General features: G+C 43.5%; 1 pseudogene; it reads left to right on the plus strand.

The window, feature by feature from the left end:
- Positions 1–346: 346 nt before the first annotated feature.
- On the plus strand, positions 347–5,075 carry LOC115305079 (annotated as a pseudogene).
- Positions 5,076–25,522: the final 20,447 nt, after the last annotated feature.

The raw sequence follows: 25,522 nt of genomic DNA on the forward strand, positions 1-25,522 counted from the left end.
GTGGTTTCCATATAACACCGAATGCTCTTCCCCATAAGCACCCTCCTCTATGACCATCACCGATTGCAGAATTTTGAAATTTTTCTACACTACAACTATTTTAACAGCAGTTTTTGTAAGCATCTCATTAATACTTTTTGGAATATTCAACCTCATTTTCATAAAAACAACACCTCACCCGCAGTCCTGTTTCATCAGTTTTTAACATTTGTAAAAACATTTATTGGTAATCAAGTGCATTAAGTATAATTGGCTGGATCGGTTTGGAAACAAACATGATTCCCTCTTGGTAAAAATACAATGACAAGAGAAAAAGAATCTCATTCTATAAAGGAGGCCAATAGCCATGACTATTGAGTGCACCTGCAGTGCTAAATATAGAGAGAAAGAAAAGAGTGCAGATATAGTCACCTTATCCAGTCCTTCTAGCAAAACCGTTAAACGGACATCAGGTAGGAGAGGGTCTACATTCTACTTCTACCAAGATATGACTTGGTAATCAGCTAGTGAGTTAGATAACTCAACTCAAGACAGCCACCCCTACAATTCAAATACTTATCTCCAATGATTCAAGGACTTTGGAGGAGCGGGGGAGGTGGGGGGGATGATATATTAGGTGACCGTCTACCAGAAACAACTTAAGTCAAACATCAGGATCTACCATGCATGAGTACTGAAAGCCAACTTCGTCTCCTTCCCAAGGATGCCAGTCCAGTCTTTCCCCTCCAGTTCTACAGGTTCTCATCACCTGGTTCAAGGTCCTCACCCTGGTTACTCAACTAACACGACATTGCTGCTAAGCTACAGTAGGCAAGTTGCTTCCTTCCCTAGAGCAGGCATTACCCAGGAAGCCTGGAAAGCAGGCTTCCTTCCAAGAGGCAAAGTGTTAAGAACACAGGTCCCTACACGGGCTGCAGGCTTGCTAGATGTGTGATCTGCAGCAATATACCTAACCTCTCTGAGCTTTAATTTCTCCATATTGAATGAGGATTCATTTATTCTGCAAATGTTTTTGAAGTGCCTGCTACATGTCAGGCATTATGTTAGGTGTGGGCATCCATAATTAACAGACAGAGTTCCTGACATTGTTCAGTTGACATTCCCATGGGGGAATATAGACATATAGAATTCCAAACTGAGGTACATGCTCCGAGGGAAAATTATAGAACATTATACAGGGGGATGGGAGAGACTAATTTAGCCTGGAGAGGTCATGGATAATAATCATCTTTACCTCATAGATTCTGGTGAGGAATAAATGAGATCGGGAGCCTGAGTAGTGCCTGGCACATGGCCAGGGCTCTGTAAATGGTCATTACTTCTGTTATTCAGCGCAGTCAGATGTCAGCTTTGGGGGGCTGCCACATTTCCTGCTCAACATGACATTCCTGCCTGCATTTCCACGGCTCGTTCTACCTCAGCGCTAACCGGCAGTGGGAAACTCTTCTCGGAGAAAGAGCAAATGGAAGGGACAGCAAAAGGTCTCCTAACATTTAAATGGAGCCAAAAAAGGAAGGTTTCAGAAATATACTGCCATTGCTAATGAGAGGAAACCAGTTCCTTTCTCTTTATTGTTTAAATTTTTTTATGCTTTTTATTTATTTTTGAGAGACAGAGAAAGACAGCGTGAGCAGGGGAGGGTCAGAGAGAGAGGGAGACACAGAATCAGAAGACAGACTCCAGTCTCTGAGTGGTCAGCACAAAGCCTGATGCGGGGCTTGAACCCATGAACCGTGAGATCATGACCTGAGCCAAAGCCAGACGCTTAACTGACTGAGCCACCCAGGTGCCCCTCTATCATTTATAAAAAGAAAAGAAAACTAGTACTGAATGAGTGAGTATAACTGTCCTTAACCAAAGGACTCTTGGTGAGAAGGGCTCATTAACCAAGTTGGTAAGAAGTAATATAAATAGGAGGATCTCAATAATCTCCATCTAGCCTTCCAAGAGTTATTCTGGTCATTTTCCCCAAGGGATCCATCCCCGCCTTGGGTTCCAGTGATTCCATGTCTTCTCCTGAATGGCACCCCTTCCTGGCTTCACAGCCCAGCAGACGGCCAACACAATCTGGTTAATCGAGAAAAAAAATAATAAATTTAAAAAAATAATAAAGGAGGCTAACTTTTCCTTCTCCATGATATTTTTCTTCATTTTTCTTTTTTCCATTCAATCTAGAGAAGGATACTTGACTCTCAAAATGTCAAGGCTAGTGAGCTGTGAGAGATTGTCCTGCACAGTCATTTTCAAAAAAGTGTTAGCGCAGAACACTTCTGTCAGATGAAATTTTTATCTAAAACCCTAATGCAGAAAATGAGGAGATGTGGCAATATTTTTCATATAAATATATCATTTTAATTTCAAGTTATTTGTCAGTGATTTTGATTGAGGTTCTATGATGGACCCAGCAAGTTATACTGGGGAATTCTGCATAATGCAGATCGTTCTGTCCCATATTAGCTTCGGCATCTAATTTTTTCTTCGTATTGGTGGTGGTGGTGGTGGTGTTACTGTTGTTAGTCTACACAGGTGCCAGATCCTGATTTCCACAATCCGGCAATTACAATTTGTCAGTGATCTTTATGTGGTAAATGAGTGAACCTCTATTCAGTTTAGATCAAAGGGGATAAAAGTGGAGGGGAACATTTCATGCAGCTCACCTAAGGAAGAGCCAAGGGCTTTAGGAGACTCGGAGGCGGCAATCTCACCACCTCTCAGCCCCGCTCTGCCCCTGGTAGGCTTTATTATCAGAGAACCTCTCTGCACTAGAGAGAAATGTGATCCCAGTGGCTCTGGGCTTACACTATAGTTAAAGTTCATGATCCTAAGGGACAATAGAATGTTTCTTTCCCCCTAAAGTTCTGGAGAAAATTCGAGGACACACCCTGATCAGGCAGTGTTGGGTGACATGACCCTTGGAGAAGGGACAACTACGGGTAAGAGAAATGGGGAACTCTTGTTGGCCAGGTTAGGGTCATGTTGCCATGTTGGTGGTGAGTTAGGATATGAGGTCAGCCCCTCCCATGCATGAAGAATGGGTTTCCCACAGGGAAGAGGGTGTCTGTTAGGAGAACAGGAAGTGAAAGGGAAGTGGGCTAGGAAGACAAAGCCCATAGCTCCCAGAGCTCACTTAACATGCACAAACAGCTGCATACCTCAGAGTTGTGACAGCTCACCTTCCGGTCTCAGTGTAATGGAACAGACTCAGAGCTCGAAGGATAGCAGGAATTTTTGGTCTGACAATGAATCGCTGACAGTTATTCATATTCCTTAATTATTAAGTGTTGCCTTAGGAGGGATTTGATGAACACTCTCTTCAGCCAACTTAAATCTTTCATGTTTGGCAAAACCAGAACACTTGTCAAATATATCTTGAAACTTTCAGCAACAATTTTAATAATTAGAAATCTCAGTTCCTATTCTGGAGACTCTTCACAAGATACTTCAAAACTATTTTGTACTAAATGTTGAGACAAATGTAACCTTTCCGTTTCTTTAATGAAGCTTTAGCTGTTCCTGGAGGAACGGCCATATGGTGAGCCCCATACTGAAGCCATTCTGCTTACTAAAGTCAGAACTGTAACAAAAACTGTAATGTGGAAATGATCTATGACATGATATTGTCACACTTGGCATGCTTTATGTTCTGCTGTTCTACCCAGCTGATCTATTAAGCTAAGACTACGCCTCACCCAATCTGTACTTGAGAATGGACATGTGTTATATGTGTTATATGAATTTATTCACTTGCACGATTTTAGACAAGTAGATAAGTGCTGGCCTAAATTGTTTCTAAATATTAGTGTAACATCCCAGCCCCACAAATCAGTGAGACCTCCACAAGAATTTTAAACATATGCAGAGTTCTGGTCCACAGTCTGCATAAACCATACAATATACATTAAAAAGCACAATGGTGGTAGTTTTCATTTGCTACATTGTGATATATAATACATCCTGGTGTATGTTGTCCACAGTCCTTTCTAATCAACTTTATTGACGAATAATTGGCATGCAATAAAATGAACCCATTTCAAGAGTATATTTCAATGAGTTTTCTAAACAATTAAAATCAATTCTTAAAATTATATTCTAGGGACACCTGGGTGGCTCAGTTGGTTAGGCATCTGACTCTTGATCTCAGCTCAGGTCATGATCTCACAGTTATGGAATTGAGCCCTGCATCGGGTTCTGCACTGACAGCGTGAAGCCTGCCTGGGAATCTCTCTCTCCCTCTCTCTCTCTCTCTGCCCCTGCCCTGCTCACTCGTGCGCTCTCTCTCCCTCAAAATAAACTTTAAAAAATAAAATAAAATGATATTCTAAATTATAATCTTCAGCATTTACATCGGATCTAATCATTCCCATCTTTAAAAAATCCTCCCAGGGAGACTGTTTTTGAAGCTGTCCCTGAATTTACAGTTGAGAGAACACAGCAACCCAGAAAACCAGGAGTGGAGACTGATCCTGTGGGAGAGAGGGGTTCATCACGGTCAATGACCTGAAGCGATACCTGTACAAAAAATTACCGGGGCACCTGGGTGGCTGAGTCAGTTGAGCGTCCGGCTTCGGCTCAGGTTATGATCTAATAGTTGGTGGATTCGAGCCTTGCGTCATGTTCTGTGCTGACAGCTCAGAGTCTGGAGCCTGCTTCAGATTCTGTGTCTCCCTCTCTCTCTGACCCTTCCCTGCTCGCACTGTCTCTCTCTGTCTCAAAAATAAATAAAATATTTTTAAAAAATTACCAAGAGGTGAAGGGCTGCATGCTATCGTTGTCAGATAGAGATGGAGTGCCTGTTATTAAAGCGGTCAATGATAATGCTCCAGAATACGCTCTGAGACCTGGTTTCTTATCTACTTTTGCCCTGGCAACAGACCAAGGGAGCAAACTTGGACTTTCAAAAAAATAAAAGTATCATCTGTTATGATAACACCTCCCAGGTAGTTCAATCCAATTGTTTACCTTTGGTGGTGAGTTTCCTCACCAGCAGCAACGCCAATACGGGACTCACTGTCAGCCTAGAGCAGGAACTTGCTCTGTTATTTGAAGAATTGAGACAAGTGGTTGAAGTGTCTTAATCTGGCTGTGGTTTTGATGTCCACCTTATTTTCATTGTAACAGACACAATACCAACCCAGCAATCTTTAGACACAATAATACTTGTAGCCATATACTCAAGAAAGAGCCCCTTTCCCACCTTCTACTAAAGAAAGAGCCTGTAGATATAATTGATGGACAGATTGATTGTTATCTTTACTTCTGTTGGGTCTTTTCTTAATTTAGTGAGATCTGGGGATACCACAGAAACGGTTCAGTACATCACAGTTCCCATGGAGCTAGTTCAGTCACCAGAAATACATGAGATTCTACTCAGTGGGTCAGAATCAAGATGGTGCTTTGACCCACTTGAGCCATTAAATGCTCCCTATTATATAGTATGCCCAGGCCTGCAAGATGAAGCAAACCCTTTATATTGTGAATAATAGTGAGGACATAATTTTTCTTTATATTGTTTTATTTCTTTGCACTGAGTGTGAGGAGGATACAACGGCTTAGTAAAAGTAATAAAAATCAGTACAATCACTGATTCTTCCATGTATATATTATTTTGCAATATAGATGAATATCACTAATTGACTTGATCTTCTCAGAGGGTCCTGCTCTTTAATGAAAATGAAAATGATAACACGGCTTTTTCCATCACTCAGCTTTCTATAACCAATCAGTGTGTTTGACTGTATGTTCTTTATAAAATTTAAAGGTGATTCATTATTGAATTCTGCTTCCAATATTGGTATGTATATAAACGTGGAAGTACAGCCCTTTTTTTCATACATGAGGATAAATAAAATAGTATTTTTTAACTTAAAAAATATATATCTTCCCAGGGATTAACATGACCAGGTACTTTTAAAATATTATAAAGCTATAATAATTAAAACAGTCTGGCACTGGAATATTAGCTGAGATGCTAGTCTGCTAGGGCCGCCATAACAACATACCGCAAACTGGGGGAAGTGTATGGTCTCCCAGTCCTGGGGGCTTTTAGTCTAAAATCAAGATGTGGGCAGGGCCACGCTTCCCTTGAACACGTTGGGGAAAGGATCATTCCTTGCCTTTTCCTGACTTCTAGTGGTTTGCGGGCAATCTTTATCATCTTGGCTTAGAAATGCATCATTCTAGTCCTCTTTTCTCATACAGCTATCTTCCCTTCATGCACATCTGTCCTGTGTCCAAATTTCTCCTTTTTCTATGGCCACCAGTTATATTGGATTAAGGGCCCCTCATGACCAAATTTTAACTTGATTTCCTTTGTAAAGACCTGATTTTCTTTTTTTTAAGTTTATTTATTTATTTTTAAGAGAGAGAAAGAAAGAGAGAGGGAGAGAGAGAGAATCCCAAGCAGGCTCCACACTGTCAGCACAGAGCCCTGCTCAGGGATCAAACTCACAAACTATGAGATCATGACCTGAGCCAAAATCAAGAATTGAATGCTTAACCAACTGAGCCACCCAAGAGCCCAAGACCCTATTTTCAAATAAAGTCACATTCTGAGGTACTGGTGGTTAGGTCTTTTTTTTAATATATTTTTTTAATGTTTTATTTATTTTTGAGAGAGAGAGAGAGAGACAGCGTGAGCAGGGGAAGGTCAGAGAGAGAGGGAGACATAGGATCAGAAGCAGGCTCCAGGCTCTGAGCTGTCAGCACAGAACCCAACACAGGGCTCGAACCCATGAACTGTAAGATCATGACCTGACCCGAAGTCAGACGTTTAACTGACTGAGCCATCCAGGTGCCCCTGGTGGTTAGGTCCTTAATGTGTCTCTTTTGGGGGACACAATTCAACCTTTAACAATCACAAATAGCAGATAGAGTAGAATTTCACCAGAAATTGACACAAACACACAATGAAAAATTTATCACATTCTAATGTGATAAATGTGGCAATTCAAACTAGTTGATAAAATATAGATTACTCCATCCTTGACGTTTGAACAACCTGGTAATCCTCTATTTTATCAACAGCTAAGTTGTATCACCTGGCACCTGATCGATTCCCAGTTCCTGGTGCTAGTCCGCAGGGAGGTCCTGCTGTCCTTCAGTTCTAGGGAATACTTCGGTAGCCTTCCAAAGAAATTCACCTTTTTACAAGGACTAGTTTGGGTTGGTTTCTGTAGCATGCAATCACTTCAGAGGTTGATGGCCACCTATCTGGACACCCCTTTACACAAGAAGAAGTTTGTATGTTCTTCATTTAAAAAAAATCTTTTAATTCTTATCTGTCATCCTGTCTCCTTCCCTATTCCATCTGGTTTCTTGCTTCCACCCAAAAGTAGACTATTTGAAGTCAGTTGGTTTTTTCTGCATCTTCCATCATTCTGGGCCACCAAGAAGAAGTGATCAGTCAAAGCAAAAGCTGTCCTTTGAGGGCCACTAGGAAGTCTGCAAAGGCAGCTAAGATAGTAGCTATTTTAAAACCCAGACATCTAACTATTTGAATAGGATCCAGAGTTTCCTGCTTCACTGAGTTTCCTTCCAGAGGAGACTCAAACTGTGGGGAGGATGGAAATCACCTTAATTGGACCGTTAATTCCCAAAACTATTGGACTAGTACTACAGAAAGGGGGGAGGGGGCTTGGAAGCTGGCTCATTAAAATATGTTTACTGAAACTTGGTGAGATGGAGGGCAGCGCTAAATACCCAGACCAAGCACACTTCGGCCCGGAGGCTCTTTTTCTTCCAGGATTCCTCCTACAGTGCTTTTCAAATATTAACAATAATCCCTATCTATTGGGCACTTATTCACCCTGCATGTGTATGAGAAGACTCCCATGATTACATTATAGAATTCTACAAAAACCTGATACGGTAGGTTTTATTATTATTTCCATTTTACAAATGGGGAAACTGAGGCTCAGGGAGTAAACAAATTGCCCAAGGCCACACATTTACGAAGTGACTGAGCTAGAATGTGAACCTGGGGCTTGTCTGACTTCAGAGTCTCTGCTCTTAACCACCACTCTGGGAAGCCTAAACCCAAATGTCAAGAGGCACCAGGCAGGCATAGAAAAGAGTAGTGCAGCCCAGGGGTAAGACGTGGGGTATGGGGAGCAGAATGGTGAAGTAGAAAGCCTGCACCCCATCGGGAGAGGGCACCCACTTGCAACAACAGTCAGTCATAGCCTCCAAGGAATGTAGTCCAGTGTGGCCACTGTTTCCAGTTTCAAAGAGAAACTTGAAATCTGGGACTTTATACTAAATGTCCCAACCTTCAAATGTTGGGTATTGATTCAAATATTAAAAAAAAAAAAAAAAAATTGTGCTGGCTGAAAAACTGGCACCTGCAGTCCACCATTAGACCGGAACTCTGATTCCACACTACTGTGTTTTCTGGGGGAGGAACTTTAGCCAGACCACCCCCAACGTCCGGTCAGTGTCCTTGGATTGGTGAGCTCCTGCGCAGGAACTGGGCACGTGCAGGAACTTCCGGCCTGGGAGCCAGCATGGCTTCCGGGAGTGCACGGTCTGTGACCCTCAGGCTGGATGGGAAAGCCCAGCTATTCAGGGATGGGCCACCCGCAAACCCACTTCCTTGAGAACAGAAAACCAAGTTCTCCAAACTGCTTTATTAGAGCATGAGCTTCCTGTGACCGCAGTAACCAAGTGCCACCGAATGGGTAGTTTAAAACGATAGATTTATCCTCTCACGGTTTCGGAAGCCAGAAATCCAAAATCAAGGGGTCAGCAGGACCACATTGCACCAAAGGTTTTTGGGAAGAATCTTTCCTTAGCTCTAACAGCTTCTGGTGCCGCCCCACCATCCTTGGCGGTCCGCCCACTTGCAACCCGTCACTCCAACGTCCCCTTCTGTCTTCACTTGCCCTTCTCCTTGTGTGTCTCTGTTTTCTCTTTTTATAAGAACCCCAGTCATATTGGGGGAAGGCCCACTTCATCCAGTGTGGCGTCATCCTAACTAATTACATTGGCAAAGATGCTTTTTCCAAATAAGGTCACATTCTGAATGGACATGAATTTGAGGCAAGGGCAGGGAGGAAACTCTATTCATCTCAACAGAAGAAGTTCTTTTTTAAAAGAGTTACATGCGAATCTCCACCTGATTGCTGCATCTGTCTCTAAAATGGTTCCATTTGGAAGAGAAAACAAGGGCTATTGTTTCTTTCCATGCCCAGAGACTGGTTGGTTTTTTTTTTAATCCAAGTTAATTAACATATAACATAGTATTGGTTTCAGGAGTGGAACCCAGTGATTCATCACGTACATACAACACCCAATGCTCATCCCAACAAGTGTCCTCCTTAATACCCATGACCCACTTAGCCCACCCCCACCCAACAACCTCTCCTGCAAATCAAATATTATTTCTTTATTTCAAACTCCAACAGCCATATTCAATATTCACTGATATTAGCACTATGCAATTTTTTTTCTTTTTTTGGGGGGGGGGAGAGAGACACAGAGAGACCATGCATATGCAGCAGAAGGAGGGGCAAAGAGAGAGAGACAGAGGATCCAAAACAGAATCTCCACTGATAGCAAGGGGCCTGACATGGGGTTCAAACTCGCAAACCACGAGATCATGACTTGAACTGAAGTCGGACACTCAACCACCTGAGCCACCCAGGTGCCCCATCTGTGAACAGTCTTTAATCTGCATCATAATTAGGTGTATTTCTCTCCTCCCTCCTTTTTTCTCTTCTTTCCTGCCATTTTCTCTTAACATTTCTCTATCTTCGTGCTCCTTAATCATTCTTGTATTGGTTAGGTCTCTAACCAGATGTTGCCATGCTGTAGTGGGAAGACGTCAGGGTTGTACAAACCTGGATTCAAATCCCACCCTGCCACCCACCAGCCCTTAGGACCTGACCCTTCATGGGTGTTCAGTAAATATGTGGACTGAACCTGCTGTTGGATGGGAAGGCTTGAGACGGGTGCATTGCTCTCCTGTCCCTCAGTCTCCTTACCAGATGGTGGAAGTAATAATAAACATCGCAAGTGGGGCACCTCTGTGCTTGATGAAAGACACAAGTCATCATGAATAACAGTTCTGTAAGAGTAAGACCAAGGAAGCAGGAATGTCATTTGGTGAATGGTTCTAGGTATAAAAAGAACTCACAGTAGCTTTACCATAATGAACAGGGCAGCCCTGAAGACCTTCCAGGCCGGGTCCAACAGCGGAGCTGGTCCTGTAGCAGGCTCGTATTCTCGCTTGCCCTCTCCCTCTCCTCTCTCTCTCCCTTTCCTTCTTATCCATTGCCTGCAGGATGAAGGCACCCTCTGCACTCCCACACACAGGCCCTAGCCTCCTAGTTTTCTGGCCATGAAGTTTCTAGGCGCTACTGTCCCAAGCACTTGGAGCACTCTTAAAAAACAATTGGACTCTTCACCAAAGCCACCGACATAGGAATTGGTTGATATGTGTTGCTCCCAAATGAAGCTCTGGATTATTTTTTAAAGTGACCCTTCTCTATTAAAGCAAAAGCAAGAAGAAAATGGATGTAATTGCAACACCAGAGCCCGAGAGAAGAGCAAAGCAAAAGTATGAGGCAGAACGTGGGGGAGCCTCCTCAGGAGGAGCACCGTGTCTGTGGAGATGCCATCATGACGATAAACGCCACAGGGACATAAACACAGCTTCGGGGGGGGGGGGGGCGACAATATGTGTCTAGGCTTTTGTGAGGCCAGGGAAGCCTTCCCAGAAGAGGTGACAATGGACACTGAAGGCCACCTCAGGGTAACTCAGATGAAGGAGCAGAGATGAAGGAGCCGGAGCCGAGCATCTCAGGCAATGGGCAAAGCTGGTTTGAAAACTCGGTGACAAGAAAACACGTGAGGGGCAGCAGAGGCAGGGCCCCGGTTGTCTGGCACCCATCAGCCCCAGTGTCTGTGCTGAGCAGCAGCAGCCTGGTGGCATCTTCACTGGTGCAGCCCCTGTGGGGCGATGTGGGCATTGCCTCTGGCCAAAATGGCCTCAGAGCCCGACACTCTGCCTTCCTTTTCCCCCTAGATTCTTACACTCCTAACATCCTCTAGGAAATGCACTTTCTGCTAGAATTAGTTAAAGCCAAGTCTACTGTTTCTACAGGAGCCATACCTATTACAATGTCAGGATGGTCCCAGGCAACAGACACTCAAGGACATGGGACTCAAAAATGGGCTCTCTGGCTTGCTTCAGTCTGAAGTCCAGAGAATATAGCTGAAATTGGAGGATGGGATTCTGGCAGAACAGGGCATTTTGTGGGTAAAACCAAAAATTAAATTACTACCTGTTATCTCACAAAACAAAATGTCCTTGGAAATAAAGCTGGGGGGAGGATAGACACATGGCCACCATGTTGAACAGCATGACGGACCATGAATTCAAGCCCTGTGAGTGAGAGAATGGATCCTGGTCTCCACTTCTTCATTCCCCCTTAAAAGGATTAAGCATTCTCACAGCAATTTAAACAGAAAAAGGATTACACATCCACCATTTGTAAGTTCATAGTGCCTAGTGCCTTCCCCTAGGGTAAGCAACCTAATCACTTGCACCTCATTGACAGGTTGGCCTGAAGGAAAGTTCCAGAAGACACAGAGTGTAGGCACCTCTGAAGAGTTTTGCCATGAAGGGGAGTGGCAAAGCAGCACCAGCTGGAGTTGTCATTGTCAAGTCCACTGCAGTTCGGAACCCCTGAGGTCAACCAAACTCCACTGAATCTCCTGATGTTCCTTCCATGTGGAGGCACCCCCCAGTGTGACACCCCCGCCTGTCTCTAGCCTCCTCACTTGTCCCGTCGCTGAAGAAGAAACTGGGAAGCAGGCAGTGGTGTGGTGACTATTTAACAAATGGCTCTGTGGGGCCGAAGCCCTGGTCACAGTTGATGATTCCCATCTCACGGTGGCCGGTTCCGAGCCACCAGCATGAATTCAGGAAGAGATGTACACAGGCCAGAGCCGGCCACCTCCAGCACACCGTGAGAGCAGGAACACCGACCCTGCGGCCCGTTCTTGCTGGGATGTGACTGCCCACAGGAAATCCACCTTCTGGTCCCCTCTCCACACTGGAGGCTCTGGGGGGCCTGCGTGAGGGGGGCCCTAGTGGTCCGGCACTGCCTGTGGCTGGGCAAACAGGCATCTCTAATCCCAGGTGGGGGTCAGAATTAAGAAAACTACTAGCCCCCAGATAAACACCACAATCTCTAAAATCAGCTCAATACCAGGGGTGACATCTTGCTCTTCCTCACCCCTTACTGCGCTGCCTTCTCACAACCCCTACAACTTTGAGAAGTCTGCGGCTTTAAGGGTTAAATGAGATAGTACATGGAAGTATCTAACAAAGGCCTGACCCCCATAGTAAGTGCTCAGTAAAGCTTGGCTGGACTTTCATCACACTCTTGCATGAAAGGACCCACTGTTCTTTCTCATGTCGTGGAGGAGAAACTGAGCAGCAATTTCCCATATTTTCCTGTTGACATTTCACGTTGCAGCCCCTCAAACAAGCTGACGATCCTGTTTGCACATTGCTCTCAAGATACCTTAGAAAACACGAATCGTATCTGAGACCTAGGTTCTGAAACACGCAGGTAAATGAGTTAAGATGAAATTATACCCTGTGCCGGGGAGGATGCTGGATGGGACCACCTGCCCCCACTGCACTCCACGTGCTTGTTCACGGCACCAGCGGTGAAGACAGGCGCTCTCCGGTCAAGGGCGTCATGGGGCAGCGGCCAGTGTTCTCAGCACGCCACTAATCTTGGCATTGAAAGTGGCACCACGCCCATATTTCCATGGAACACCCTGTGTCCTGGACATCCCCTACAGCATTATCTAGTACTCCCTCAGCTTCCCATGCCCTCTTTTGGTTTTTTTTAGATCTTTTTTATTTTTTAAGATCTAGTGCTCTATTTTTTTAGACCAACTTCCAACATGGACTCCCTCCCACGCCCAATACTCTGCTTCCATCCATATTGGACTTAATTATTCAAATTTAATTCATTAGAAGTTCAATATTTAGTTTTGCATGATGAGCCCCCTGATCAAGAATCAAATTTATTATCAGCCCTTGAGGATTCAAACTGTTTATACTATTGAATCACTTCACACAATACCTGTTTTTTTTCTTTCTGAAATGCAATGTAAAAAAATCTACGAGAAAATCCATATATGGTCTGTATTCCCAACTTAATCTTAATCTGTGTTTCTGGTTCTTTCATTTCTGTTGGAGCCACAAGCATGATGTCAAAAGGCAGAAGTGAGAGAGGGCTGGTGCTTAGCACGGTGTAGAATTCGGTAGAACACACAGAAGCTGGGCACCTGTGTTTTGAGTCGATGAAGAAGTGGGTGACCCAAGGGGCTACGTGAACGCCTTGGGCGCCATCTTTTCCCTCTCATCCCCACGCCCCTGCGGAAATATGTGTGGATCCCGCTTACCTCCAGACAACTGCAAACTAACAGATACTAAATCCGCCCTTTCCTTCTTCCTTCCCTTCTCCCACTATTTCTTCTGTGCAGTCGAGAATGAAATAGGCTGACCTTATATCAGAAATGAAAAGGAATTATGTCTTTGCTTAAGAAAAATGTCTAGAAAAATATGTATAAAGACCATAGCTTGCCGTGTGGTACAGTGAGTGCATGTCTCATTATGCAAGTAACTGCCAGGTATTACGAGAGCACCCCACGTGCAAATAAGGGGCCATGTGGCCCCCAGCAGTGTCCTTGTCACAGATACAATCTTGTGAGACTAACGATGACGTGACTGAGCTCTTACTCTGCACCCAGCCCTCTTGTAATCACTTTACACGTATTAACCACTTTAATTCTCACCTCTGTCTGAGAGGTAGGAACTATTTCTCTCTGGGCCCTTGCTTTCCCTGTCTGTAAAGTGGAAATAATATGTGTTCCTGTGGCTGGAGCTAGAGTGGATTATGCTAAGGGAAATAAATCAGAGAAAGACAAATACCAGATGATTTCACTCATATGTGGAATTAACAAAACAAAACAGATGAACACAGGAAGGGGGTGGGGGGTGGGAAGGCAGGGAAAGAGGCAAACCACAAGAGATTCTTACCTATAGAGAACAAAGTGAGGGTTGCTGGAAGGGGAAGCGGGCAGGGAGCTGGTTTGGAGGGGTGATGGGTATGAAGGAAGGCAGTTGTTATGATTAGCACTGGGTGTTTATATGTAAGTGATGAATCACTAAATTCCACTCCTGAAACCAATTTTACCAAATATGTTAACTAAGTAGAATTTTCTTAAAAACTTGAAATAAATTATTGCTCTTCTTTAATATGATTGTTGCAGGAATTCAGTGAGTTGTGTCCAGCACCTCAGTACATATTAGTGTTTAATGACATCATTGTCACTGGCTCCATCTTATAAATTAGGAAATTGAGACACAGAGAAGTTAAGTAAATTGCCCAAGATACACAGCTAATAGTTGGCAAAGTCAGGATATAAACTCCCTGCTGATATGAAGAAACTGCTGTGTTCCGGAATCCATGAAAATATTAAGATACTGATTACTTCCGCTGGTGATAGAGAATAAAGAGGCTATTATAAGCTAGGTCCACTAGGGGGCAGTAGACACACGCATTACACAGACATGATGCTTGCCGGAAGGATTTTGTGGGTGTTTTTAAGACCTTAAACATTGAAAATGTTATCACAGATTTTAAGGAAGGAATTGATCCAAATTATTTCCCTATTATCTTAAAGTGTAGAATACTTCTGTAAGGATTAAAAACAATGTGTCTGGTAAACTGTCAAGCAAATGAAAGAACTCCTTCCATCAACATTCAATAAACCATTGTTATTTTCTAGGATGAGCCTGGCACTGCCCTGCTGCTGGGGGTCAGGGTGTCCCAGGCGTGACGGTCATTGATCAAGGGGAGACAAGGACCGGCCACACCACTGTCCCACTCCCCACCCTCCCTTGTCCTGGGTGAAAAGAGCATAGCAGTGGTGCAGGCACATGACAGTGGTGGTTTGGTCCGCAGCGGGGGTGCCAGAGAAGGGAGTCCACGGCCTCGGTACATATTTGGAGCAAATGGACAAAACTGAATTTGGAAATGACTGTGGAAGATGCTGTCTTAGAGCCCAAATGCCAAGGGATCCAGGAATGCAAGACAGGGAGTGACCAGTTCTGCTTGGAGATGACGCTAGAACTCAGTATTAAGATCAAAAAAGGGCTTACAGGGGCGCCTGGGTGGCTCAGTCGGTTGAGCCTCCGGCTTCGGCTCAGGTCATGATCTCACGATTCATGGGTTCGAGCCCCACATCAGGCTCTATGCTGACCGCTAGCTCAGAGCCTGGAGCCTGCTTTGCATTCTGTGTCTCCCTCTCTCTCTGACTCTTCCTTGCTCGTGCTGTCTCTCTCTGTCTCTCAAAAATAAATAAAAACACAAAAACAAAAATAAAACAAAAACAAAAAAAAAAGGGCTTACAAGTCAGATGGAGGGCAATGGAGAAGTATTCCAAGAAGAAGAAATACTCTGAATAAAGGCTACAGAGCACGGAAGGTCCTTGTGTCATTAGAGGATCCTCAGCAAGGCCTGCGGGACAAGCTGGAGGGAAGGAGAGATATCCATCACCCCGCCCCCAACTCAGAATATTACACACCCAAGACACGTGGAAGAATAATATTCTACCTTTAAAAATAAAATTTATTTACTAAATAAATAAAGTCAATGTATTTCTGATTACAAAAGTCTCACAAATACTTTTGGGAAATGAATAAAGAATATATATTTAATCACTCACAGAAAAGCAATATATCTTTATTCTCATTTATATTATTATAATGTATAACGTTATAATATATAACATTATTATATCTATACAGGTATCCCCTGCTTTTTGAAAGCTTACCTTATGCCACTTCACTTTTACAGAAGATCTACAGTAGTTCTTGTTTTTGCTAACTGAAAGAAATCCAAAGAGGATGTTTCCTTTTATGAAAAGAGGCAGAGGGGCACCTGGGTGGCTCTGTCAGTTGAGCGTCAAACTGTAGTTCAGGTCATGATCTCACAGTTCATGAGTTCTAGCCCCAGGTCGGAGTCTGCACTAACAGCTCTGAGCCTGCTTTGGATTATCTCTCTCTCTCTCTCTCTCTCTCTCTCTCTGCCCCTGCACCGCTCACACTCTATCTCTCAAAAATAAATAAAAAAATGTTTTTTAAAAAAAGGAAGAAAGAAAGAAAAGAGGTAGAAAGAGAAAACAGCATTCAGCCTTTGTTATGCAGCGAGCTGAGCCATTAAGAGGCAGCATGCGCCCTGAGCCAGGAGAGGGGCCCCGTCAGGACCCATCTCCTGGGAACCTCAGTCAGCACTTAGCATCTAGACCAGCATCAAGCCGCCATAGCTGTGAACTGTATCTGTGAGCATCTGTGCTCTATGTCAATTTATTTTGTGCATCCATCAGCAAGGTGTGTCCGAAGGTATCAGAAAAGTCTAAGAGAGGTTACTTTTTGGGTTTGGGAACACTCAAAGATCTTCCCATTTAATTAATGGTAATTGCTTCTTTGTTTTATGCCATTTTGGTTTACAAAAGTTTTCATAAGCGTGCTCTACTTTTAGATAGGCAGGGAAACGTGTGTGTGTGGGTGTGTGTGTATATATATAATATATATATGGGATAATTCTGTATATAATTTTGTATCTTTGCTTTCTGAAGTATAGTGTGCACATATTCCCGTTAAATTACATATTCTTCAAATGGATTTTACAACTATGTAATATTCCTGTATAGCATGTTTAAGCATTCCCATATTGTTGAAAATTATATTGCTTCCAATTTCTCTTTACTATAAAAACTGATGTATATTCCTTTCATGTAAGTCTCTCCATCCCTTATTATTTCCTTAAAATAAATCCCTGAAGTTAAACCTCAGAGTCCAGGATATAGGCATTTTTTAATTTTTTTAAGTTTATTTATTTATTTTGAGAGACAGAGAGAGCATGGGTGTGCACCGTGTGAGCAGGGAAGGGGCAGAGAGAGAGAGAAAGAGAAAAACCCCCAAACAGGCTCTGCACTGTCAGCTCAGAGCCTGACACAGGGCTTGAACTCACAAACCATGAGATTATAACCTGAGCCAAAATCAAGAGCGGACGCTTAACCCAACTGAGCCATCCAGGCGCCCCAGATACGGGCATTTTTAAATGATCTTGATTCAAGCTGCCAAACTGGCCTCAGAAAGGCTTTATTAATTGAAGCAAAGATGAGAGCATGCACTTCAGCACACTCATGCCAAGGCTGAGCACTCCTGCATTTAATATCTCTGTCACTCAAACAAGGATTAATTAGGCATCTACTATGTGCCAGGCACTGTGCCAGGTGCCGTGATAAGGCAGTGAGCATGGAGGACGAGGGTCCCTGCCTCCTGGAGCTTCCATCCCAGGAGGGAGGCCACCGATACATAAGGAAAACACAGAAAGTGCACAATGTGTTCATTATAAATGCTAAGGAGAAAAATTAAAAATAAAAATAGAAAAAATAAACCCGGAAGTAGGACTCAAAGCATGGGTTCGAAAGAGGTGGGCTTTAGATGAGGCGGGCAAGGAAGGCCTTTAATGGGGGGCCTTTGAGTCAAGCCCTGAAGGAGGGAGCAAGCGGGGTGCAGGCACGGGTATGCCGGCGAGTATGAAAATGGGAGACAGCGGGGCACCTGAGGGGCTCAGTAGTTTAAGCGTCTGGCCTCAGCTCAGGACATGATCTCACAGTTCATGGGTTCAAGCCTCTTATCGAGCTCTGTGCTGACAGCTCAGAACCTGAGCTGAACCTGCTTCAGACACATAATCTGTCTCCCTCTCTCCCCTCCCCTGCTTGCTCTCTCTCTCACACACACACTCTCTCTCTCTCTTGAAAAAAAACAGTAAAAAACTTAAAAAAGAAAGAAAAGAAAGAAAATGGAAGACAAGAGCCTGGTTGTCAAGTTCAAATGCAGAATCAGCGAAGCTAGAGCAAAAAGGGAGAGGTCAGAAGGGTGACTGGAATTAGGAGAGGCATAAAAAGCCTGTTGTGCAGGACTGTATGAACTTGGGCTCTTTCACTGGAATTGAAGGGGAGCACTGGAGGGTTTTGACTTGGCATTTAACAAGAACCTTCTGGATGTTGTGCTCACAATAGGCTAGAGTAGACTGAGGCAGGAAGCGCGAGATGTGTCAGGACCCAGGAGGCTGTTGCAGTAATCCAGGAGAGAGGTGATGGCACAGACTGGGGAAGCAGTCATGCCAATGGAGAGAAGAAATAGAAACGTCGGCACATCATGAAGATGGTACCCGTGCCTACCAGATATGCTGATGCAGCAGGTGGAAGATAGAGGAGAAAAAGGAAGCATCAAAGATGATGCCCAGCTTTTTGAAGAATGAAGTGGCCTTTTACCGAGCTGGAGAATTCCACAAAAGGAGCAAAACTGGGAAGAAAGATAAAGAACACAGATTTGGACTTGTTAAGTCTGAGATATGGTTTAAGACCTCCAAATGGAAATATAGACCAGGCAATTGCATCCAGAACCCAAGTTTCAAGAGAGGTCAAGGCTGAGGACAAACACTTAAGAATTGACAGCATGTAGAATAAATAGAAAAGAGGCACAACTCAAAGACCAAGCTGGTGGGCACACGTAGGTTTAGAGGTTTGGATCATTAGAGGGAATCGGCAAAGGATACTGAGAATGAGCAGCTAGAGGGCTGGAAAGACAATCAGGAGAATGCGGTGACCTGGAGACCAAGTGCAGAAGTGTTTCAAAGAGGCTGGAGACATCAAGAGCAAGATGAAGACCAAGAACAGACCATGAGATTTAGCAACAAGAGGTCATTGGTGACCTTGAGAACAATGATTGTAGTGGAAATAGAGGAGCGAAAACCTGAATGGAGTAGGTTCAAGAAGAGGAAGAGAGAAACTGGCAACAGTGAGTATAGACCAATAAATATTGCAAGGAGGTTTGCTGCAAAGGGAAGGAAAGAAAGGAGTATTAGGTCAATAGAGAGGGTTTTTTTAAAGCAGGAGAAATAAAAGCACATTTTTATGATGATGGAAATTATCCTGTAAAGAATACAGTAGAGAACTGATATGGGAATTGTTGGAGAACTGGAGAGACTTGGGGGAGCAAATGCCCTGGGTGGATGAAAAAGGACAGGATGCAATGCTCTCCAGTTGTGATATTTGAAGTTGTCATGGAAACGAGAGATGGGATACCCAAGGTTGGCAGAGGTTGATTGTTTCCGTGTTTTTATGTCTGTTTGGTGACATAGGAGGCAACCGTGTCAGCTTAGAGTGAGGATGGGCGAGGATGTAGAAAGGTCTGAGGAGCGAGAAAGTATGAAATAGCCATCCAAGCAAATGGAAGTATGGACTAGGGAAACAGAAGGTAACCGCCGGGCAGCACGGTGGACGCACTGGAAGTCTCTGTTCGCTGATCGTCTATGTTCATGCAGCTCTATGCAGCTGCACGTGCACAGGCAGAGGAATGGCTTCAGCCAGGGTCACAGTTGTCTCCTGTAACATGTGGGTTGTTAGGAAGTGTCACTATAAAAAGTCGCAGTTACATAAATAACCAGAGCTGGGGCGCCTGGGTGGCTCGATGGGTTAAGCATTCGACCGGACTTCAGCTCAGGTCATGAACTTACGGTCACGTGCTGACAGCACGGAGCCTACCTGGGATTCTCTCTCTCTCTCTCTCTCTCTCAAATAAATAAACATTTCAAAAATATATAAATAACATGAGCTGCAGCGTGCAGTGAGAGTGAGTTCAGAGGCTAGGTAGAGAACAAGTCAATTGGGGAAGATAAGGTCAAGGAGTTTTGAGGCCACAGAATTGAAAGGTTCCCACAAATGGATGTTGAAAGCAAAGAGTAATCATGCTGGAGTCACGTGACCGAGAGGGGCCCGCCCGCTAGAGCAGCAGGTGTTCGCAGGCACTGATGAGCACTGTCTGCCAGGTGAAAATTGTTACTTTATTTGCAACATTTGACTTTAATGAGGCTGAACTTTTCCCACAATGATTCACTGGCCAATTGTATTCCTTTTATGAATTACCTTTTTGGTTCCTTTGTCCGTAATTCTCTTTGGCCCTTCATCTAAGAGCGCTATGCAGAGCATTTTAACCTTCCGTGACAGATGTTGCTTGTTTCTTCCATTATTTGCTTTTTAAATGTTTCCGGGCTTTTTTTCTAACATACATATGCTTTCGTTTTTTACATAGATCTAACAATACCTTTCTTTACGGATTCAGTCATTATGCGTCATTCATATAAATCTCTTTTCCAGTCCATGTCAGATAGTCAACAGCATTTTCCTTTTTATGGTTTTATCATTTACAGTATGCTCTCATCCACTCAAATACATTTATAAGCTGTTTGGTGACTCTTGCCATTTGTCTACCCACCTTGCAAATTATTTCCAGCACCATTTTAAAAAGATAAATTTTGGGGCGCCTGGGTGTCTCAGTTGGTTAAGTGTCTGACTTCAGCTCAGGGTATGATCTCGCAGTCCGTGGGTTCAAGCCCCACATCGGGCTCTGTGCTGACAGCTCAGAGCCTGGAGCCTGCTTCTGATTCTGCATCTCCCTCTCTCTCTGCCCCTCCCCCACTCACTCTCTGTCTCTCTCAAAAAAAATAAAGACAAAAAAATTTTTAATAAAAAATAAAAAGATAATTTTTAAAAGATAAATCATCCTTTACATTCTAATTTATAATGATATCATCATATGCAAAACATATATTTATCTATTTAAATTTGTATCTTCACTTCTGTTCCATCAGTCTATCTATCCCTGTACCAGCCCTATTGTGGCTTTATTAGTGCTCCGAGATCTGGGAGGAGATGTCCCCTTTCCACTCAGCGCTTTCCTGGTTTACATGTTTTTATGATTGTAACTGCTCGAAAGCTTCAAGCAATTACAGAAAGACAGTAGCTCGCCCGTAGAAGACACAACTTCCTTCGATCATTCCCTCTCAATATGCCACCTTTGTGTAGAGAATGAGGAAATTCTGGGCTAGAGACTCCATTCATTAGCTCCAAACAGAACCAAATCCGTGGAAAATATACCTAAGCCAACAATTATAACAGACCTGAAGAGGGCTGGTTTTTAACAGACCATTTGCCTAAAACAAAACCAGTATCTCCAGACTCTCTTCTCTGTTCCCACTGGCTTTGTTTTGATGGAAATCTGTGTTTTTGAGAGTATGTTAGTCTTAACTGTTAACCACTGTGCAGCCCTTCTAATAGGGCACCCCATTCAGTGCTCTCTGCGTGTGATCTCCAGGACACCAAACTTTCCCAGATTTCCTTCCTCCCTCCCTCTCTCTCTCTCTCTCCTCCTTTTCACTCTCCTTTGCTGGTCCTTCCTCATCCTCCAAGACCAAACACTGCGTGGCCAGGACCCAGCCTTTCAGTCTCTTCTCCATCTACTCACCCTGCTGGCAACCCCGTCACCCTGTGCCTGTAACTTCCATCTGTGCCTTGTATGTATGTGTGTGCCGTCTGACCTTCCTTTCCTATGCCCCCACTTTGAAACTGAAGAAGCATCTCTGGGGCACCTGGGTGGCTCAGTTGGTTGAGTGTCCAGCTTCAGCTCAGGTCATGATCTCGCGGTTTGTGGGTTCGAGCCCTGCATTGGGCTCTGTGCTGGCAGCTCGGAGCCTGGAGCCTGCTTCAGATTCTGTCTCCCTCTCTGTTCCTCCCCCTCTTGCACTCTCTCTCTCTCTCTCTCTCAAAAATAAGTGGACATTTAAAAAATTTAAAAAAAGAAACTGAAGGAGCATCCCAAAACTAGTGTGCCCAACCACCTGATTATCCCTCCAACCAGGTCCTCGCACGGTCTTCCGCATCTCAGCAAATGGCAGCCCCATTTTCCTGGTTGTTCAGCCAATATCCTCGGAGCACTCCTTAATTCTTCTTTTACTCTTATATCCCCCATCTGATGTAGCAGCAAATTCTATCTGCTCTACCTTCAAAATACATCTAGAATCTGACTACTTCCAATGCTATCACCCTCTTCCAAACTATCTTCTTCTCTCTCCTAGATTATTCCAACCACCTCCCAACTGATGTCCCTGCTTCCATCCTCACCACACATAATATATCAACATGCAATCCAGTGAAAACGTGGACCACCTCTATCCCAAACCATCCAGGGGCTTCCCACCTTGCAGAAGGAAAGCCACCAGTCTACACACAGAAAAGCAAAAATAGACAAATCAGAATGCATCAAACTAAAAAGATTCTGCACAGCAGATGATCAACATTGTGAAGCAAGAAACTACAGAATGGGAAAAATATTTGCAAGCCATATATCTGATAGAGGGTTAATATCTAAAATACATAAGGAACTCAAACAACTCACTAGCAAATAACCCAATTTAAAACTGGGCAGAAACCCCAAATAAAAATGGCTCAAAAGAAGACATACAAATAGCCAACAGATCTCTGAACAGATCCATGAAAAGATGCTCAACATCATCAAAGAATTATAAATCAAAACCACAATGAAATATCACCTCACGCCTGTTAGAATGGCTATTATCAGAAAGACAAAAGATAACAAGTGTTGGTGAGGGTGTGGAGAAAAGGGAACCTTTTTATACTGTGGATGGGAATGTAAATTAGCATAGACATTATGGGAAAATATGGGGATCCCTCAAAAAACTAAAAACAGAACTACCAGTAATTCCCACTTCCAGCTATATATCCAAAGGAAATGGCATCAGTGTCTCAATGAGATGTTCATTGCAGCATTATTTACAGTAGCCAAGACACAGAAACAATCCAAGTGTCCATCAACAGATGAAAGCATAAAGGAGATATAAAATAATATATAGTTTATATAACATTCCATTATTCCATATATTATGCTAACATTACATATTTTATATTTTATATCATATATGTTATATATAAATAAAACAGAATATTATTCAACCATGAAAAAGGAAATCCTGCCATTGATACCTACATAAATGAACCTGGAAGGCATTTCACTAAGTAAAATAATACAGACAGAGAAAGGCATAGACTATATGATCTCACTTATGTGTGTAATCTAAAACAAAACGTTGAACTCATAGAAGCAGAGGCGGAATGATGGCTGCCAGGGGCTGGGAGAGTGAGGAGATGGGGAGATGTCGGTCAAGGGTGTAGAGTTAGTTATGTGGAATGAACAAGTGTAGAGATCTAACGTACAGCATAATAACGAATTAATAATGTTATATTAAGTACTGGAAACAGGCCAAGAGAGACCTCAAGTAATCTCATCACACACAACTATATGAGGAACTACAGGAGGAAATGATACGTTAATTAGCTGGCCTGTATCCATATCAAATTTTGTTGTATACCTTAAATATATACAACTTTTATTCTAAAATATACGAATAACTTACAAAGCCACTGGTCAACCGCAGACTTAATCTTCCTCCAAAATCTCCTCCCTAGCAGCCCTCGAGCCTCTCCTCTTTCTCTCCCATTTGTGATCTTTGCCCAGCCACACTGAATTCTTCGCTCTTTTCGAATATGCCACACAAGTGTCTGCATGAGGTATCTTAACTTGTCCCTCCTTCTCTTTAGAATGTCCATTCTCTGGATACCCACATGGGTAGTAGCTGCTTCTTCAGTCTTCAAGCGTCATATTTACAGTGAAAAATTCCATGATCATTCTATTTAAGATTAAAGTTACAATTCCCATGAGGCACCTGGTTGGCTCAGTCAGTTGAGTGTCTCACGTCGGCTCAGGTCATGATCTCATGGTTCATGAGTTCGAGCCCCACATCGAGCTTGGTGCTGTCAGAGCAGAGCCCGCTTCTGAGCCTCTGTCCCTCTCTCTCTCTACTCCTCCCCCACTCATTCTCTCTCCCTTTCTCTCAAAAATAAGTAAACATTAAAGTTACAATTTCCACCTTCCCAATGAACTCTTTATTCCCGCTTCTCTGGTTTAGTCTCCCCCATTGAACTTATTACTCTCACAAACTACACACCCACACACACACACACACACACACACAATTTTAGTGTATCTCTCCTTGGTAAAACATAAGTGATGTCATGGGATTTGTTCACCACTGCATCTCTAGTGCCCAAAATAATGAGACTAGACACTCAGGAAATAATTGTTGGATAAATGAATCAATCAATGAATGGATTCTGCAAACAATCTTTAAGAGAATTAGAATAGATTTTGTTCCATTCCTTGAAATTTGCCAAGGTGCAAGAAAAACCAAATGACTTGCCAAGGACCTTAGCATTGTTTCACAGGTATGACTACTCTGGAGAAAACATCATAGTTGCCTCTTGTCTGGGAGAAAGCCACAAATTACTTTCTTTCCTTACCAACATAAGGCCATTTCTTCACAGCGGGTCTATGGGACCCAGTTCTAAGAAGAATGAAAAAGAATATACAAATTGTACACAAATGGACAAGAATATACCTGTCTTCTAAGGAGCCTGCAGTACTTTGATATTAAATATTTAGAGAATAAGCAAAATATGTAATCCAGTGCTAAGTTATCTAAGTGTAAAGTCTCCACTGGAGAAAGAAGCTTGTTTTCATTTAATGGAATGGTTTTGTGGAAAAAGAAATGGAAGAAATAAGTGAAACAACAGGATAACCTCAACATTCTCACTTAATTATAAGCGCCTGGTCGTACTTGGTGCTGTGAAGGGCATGACCCCACCTTACTGCAATGTTTCTGATATTCTTGATGGAACCTTTTATTTGAACATATTCCTATGTTTCTTCATTTTCCTTGACTCTCTATGTTGGTTTCTATGCATTAAACAGTCACCTCTCCCAGCCTTGAAGGCATGGTCTAATGTAAGGGATGAACCTTATCAAACTCTTGGTTGCCTCACAGCTTTCCACAAATTGCACTGTGTCTGAAAACTCCAAGTGTTTTGTATTATAGATTAAGTAGGAAAGTCCTATCTTCACCATCTAGAACCAATAGTATCATTCATGCCTCCCACAGAGAAACCCACGACCAGGAGCTAGAACGGGCAGCGGGAGCCAATCTTCCGCCAGCCCCCACGCGATGGGTAAATGGAAGGATGCAGAACACAGGCTCCACCACTGCTTCTCTAAGCAGTGCCTTCCCACAGCTTTTAGAAGTTCTAGTGTGGCTCGTGAAGCGCCTCACAAACTCCCCTTGTCACCCCTCTCACCCCATTACCATCAGCTCCCACCCAGCCAAGATAAACTCCAGTTTCCAGGATATGCTGAGGGCTCTCAGTGCCTTCTTTGTACCGGAGGTCCTGCCTCTGAAGCCTCTTTCTTCTCCCACCTCTGGCTGGCCAGCTCACCCTCTCCCATGTGGTTCTCCAGCGGACTGCCCTCTGGGGGTCTTTTCTAACCTGCCAGTCTGACTTGGCTGCCTCTGTTCTGTGCTCCCAAAATAATCCATGCCAATCTTGGGCATGACTCTGTATGTACATTGCAGGTTACCTGGTATATACATCCTCACTAGTCCAAAGAGCCTAGCATGGGGGGACTTTCAGCCAAACCCTTAGTAACTAATACCCACCCGGGGCACAGCAAGAACTT

This window comes from Suricata suricatta, chromosome 10 (assembly GCF_006229205.1).
Source record: "Suricata suricatta isolate VVHF042 chromosome 10, meerkat_22Aug2017_6uvM2_HiC, whole genome shotgun sequence".
NCBI lineage: Eukaryota > Metazoa > Chordata > Mammalia > Carnivora > Herpestidae > Suricata > Suricata suricatta.